Source organism: Lontra canadensis, unplaced genomic scaffold (assembly GCF_010015895.1).
Source record: "Lontra canadensis isolate GAN:19392208 unplaced genomic scaffold, GSC_riverotter_1.0 scaffold17, whole genome shotgun sequence".
Taxonomy (NCBI): domain Eukaryota; kingdom Metazoa; phylum Chordata; class Mammalia; order Carnivora; family Mustelidae; genus Lontra; species Lontra canadensis.
The window spans coordinates 25308274-25311722 of record NW_022631011.1 but is presented as its reverse complement, the minus strand read 5'-3'; the positions used below and the strand labels follow the sequence as shown (position 1 = coordinate 25311722).

Sequence of the window (3449 nt, the reverse complement as noted above, 5' to 3'; positions counted from 1 at the left end):
TTTTCTAAATCTAAAGCCTTCAGGTCAACTGAAATTCATTTGATCCCAACCACCTTCATTGAACCCACATATATGATAAAATGTTTTCTCTTTAATTTTTATTTTCAAATATTCTACCTTCTGCTACTCTCCACCATAATGAAGAAAGAGTAGTTACACAGACTTACATGAAAGCCAAACAACAGTGGAGGAGACAAAGAAGAAGGAATTTTAATGGGAACTTCAGAACTGTAGAAGACTATGAGGTATGCAACTAGAATGGAGAATTAATGACTATTTAGAGCCAAACTGCCAACAGGCATCTGAATTTCATTTCATAAGTAAAGAGGCCAGAACTATCCAAGATAAATTACTGAAGGTAACACAAGCACCCACGGGTGACTTTCTATAGTAAAATAAATTTCATGAGTTTATCGGTCTAAATAACGTTTATTTCTTTTTTTTTCTTTTTTTTTAGAGCTTTTATATTTGAGTTTATTCTTCACTTAACTTTTAAAACACTACTATAGTTGAATATTAAAACAAAAACAATAGCAAGTTGTGAGCTATGATTATAGTCCTTCACTCATTCACTACTGCACATAAAATGCCAGCAGTGTTATTCACTGGCCCCATTAAGAGGTCTGACACTGAACACCATCCCTGGGATGATGTTCATCATCCTCATATGCTTCCCCATTGTAATGGCACCGTCTTTCCTGATTTGGATCAAAGTCCACCAGTTCTACCTGGCCCATTTCATCAGTCTCTTCTACTTCCTTCCTCTCAGGTAGGAGTTTTTCCAGCAAAGAGAGTTTATCAGGAGACAGAAAGCCATTCTCAGGAAAGTTTACCTTAAATTCGATGATGAGGCGACCCTTCTCATATGGCCTACGATAAATTGGCATGCCTTCATTTAGCACACACTTGATATCTCCATGCTTGACAATTTGACCTGGATGAGAGGTGATGACAATGGTTCGGTTGTCCAGAGTAAGATATTGGCTTTTGGAAACCGCACAGTGCTTCAATCAGCTGTATGTCCATACACATGAAAAGGTCTTCTCCTCGCCGAGTAAAAACAGCATGGTCCTTCTGATCTAAAACAATGATAATATCTCCTGGTTCCAGTCCTGGTTCTTGGTCTCCTTCACCATGGAATGTTATCTTCTGGCCATCTTTCATGCCTTTGTCAATATGAACTTCTAGAATCTTCTTCTCTTGAACTATCTTCCTTCTATTGCAGATTTACATCTGTCTTTAGGACTGATCCGTTCCCCATGGCCCTGGCACTCCATGCACACAGACTGAACTTGCTGAACCATTCCAGGTCCTATCTGATGAATTCTTATTTGCATTCCAGTACCTCGGCAATTGGGACAACACTCAACTGCTCCTTTCTTACCACCTCGGCCTTCACATTTATCACAAATCACATTCTTTTGCAGAGCTAGTTTTCTTGTTGCACCATTATATAAATCTTCTAAGGTTACTGAGAGCTGATGCACAACATTTTTACCTCTCCTTTCTCTCTGCATTCTTCCTCCTCCTCCAAAAAACATATCAAAGATGTCCATGGGGGAGCCAAAACCACCACCAGTTCCACCTTCTTTAATTGCCTGTTCACCTCCTTTGTCATATAATTCCCTTTTCTTTGCATCAGAGAGTACTTCATAAGCTTGAGAAATCTGTTTAAACTTCTCTCCTTCATTTGGATTCTTATCAGGGTGGTACTTCAAGGCCAGTTTCCTGTAGGCCTTTTTCAGTTCTTCTTGGGTGGCATTGGGTTTGACCCCCAAAACATCATAGTAAGTGGTTTCTTTCACCATTTTCTACAGCCGGTGAGAGGGCCGAGGCCGATGTGGGGGAGCGGGAAGGAGCGCATTGCTGGGCGCAGCTCGGGTAGCCGCCACTCCAATAACGTTTATTTCTAAGACAAAAGTGAGCCATTGATTCTGGCTTAATGTAGCTCCAGTTTCTCATTTTACTTTGAACAGCACTTCTTTTTTTTTTTTTTTTTTTTAAGAGGAGAGAGAGAGAGTGTGTACACATGAAGGGGGGTTGGGGCGGAGAGAGAGGGAGAGAATCTTAAGCAGGCTCCATGGTCAACACAGAGCCAGTAATGGGGCTCATTTTCATGACCCTGAGATCATGACCTGATCCGAAATCAAGCATTGGATGCTTAACTGGATGAACCACTCAGGCGGCCCTATTTTTTTTTTTTTAACCTATCTTTCAAGTCTCCCAAAACTCCAGAAATCCCAATTATGTGTTGGAAGCTTTTTTCTTCTGTGATTGAGATAAGAGTGGTAAGGTCTTGGACCCATCAGGCTGCCAGGCACTGGGGACCGTTCCTTTTCAACTATGGTGTTGCAACTGCCACTAGCTCTGTGGTCTGACACTGAACACCAGCTCTGTGACTCTTTGTGCTTTGGTTTATTAACACCTAGTTGGATAAGGAACAACACTTAGCAATAATATATTGGGCAAATAGTTTCATATTGTATAAGAACTTGAGTATCTTTGTGAGGCCTTTCCCACTCTAGACTAATTTATCATACTTAATCTTACTCAGAAAAACAGCAAAGTAATAAAAGTGCAGGCAGTATATTTATCTGCAGAAAATCCATGATTCTCTTTTTATTCTTTTTCTGTCAACTAGTAGAGGGTTCTGTGGCCAAATTCACTCATTCATTTATCTAAAACTGTAGAAGCTATTTAAATGTCGAATCTGTTAAAATCCTTTTGGAATGACTAGTAATTACAGAAGAACATAATTTTCTTATTAAACCCCAGCTTCTAAAGATAAGTGCTTCAATGAAATTTTTAAATAGAATATTTTCCCATTGTTCAGCCTTTTAAACATAGTTGAAAAGTAGAGGCCAGTTTTTTACATGTAGTTGAGATATATCAGATTCCTAAATGCATGACCATGGAGGTTTATGTCTTCTTAACTTCTTAAGGCATTTTTTAAAAAGAGATGGAGTGTGCAAGACTAAGGTCTTTTGTATATTTGATAGATTTTATATCTTTAAAATATTCTATTTAATTCATACTTCTGTTTCAGTTTATTTGGTATGTTAGGGAATGATGGCTAGAGATAAGGGAAGAAATACCCTTTATTCACTGTGTAGGCCTTAGGTAATTAATTATAAGGCAGTGAATTAACATTTCAAATTCAAGAGATAGAAATCCATCTAAATCAGTCTTACAAGATTGTTCTCTTTGTAATCACGTTCATTAATATTCCAATACTCCTTCACTGCTTTATCAGCTGCTATGGATACAGTTTCTTTTGTTTCAAAAGTCTATTTAATAGATACCATTCAACTAAATAGGAAAGGGGAATAAAAAAAATTTACTATAGTCAAATTTGGTCACTGCTTTCTATGGGCAAGATGGTCATATTTGTTTTTTTTTCTTTTTTTATGGTTGAAACAACTAACATTGATGACAACCTAGTCCTATGT

The 3449-nt window shown here is 38.0% G+C and overlaps 1 pseudogene; it reads right to left on the bottom strand.

Moving 5' to 3' along the window:
- Positions 1–518: 518 nt before the first annotated feature.
- LOC116868960 lies at positions 519–1881 on the bottom strand (annotated as a pseudogene).
- Positions 1882–3449: the final 1568 nt, after the last annotated feature.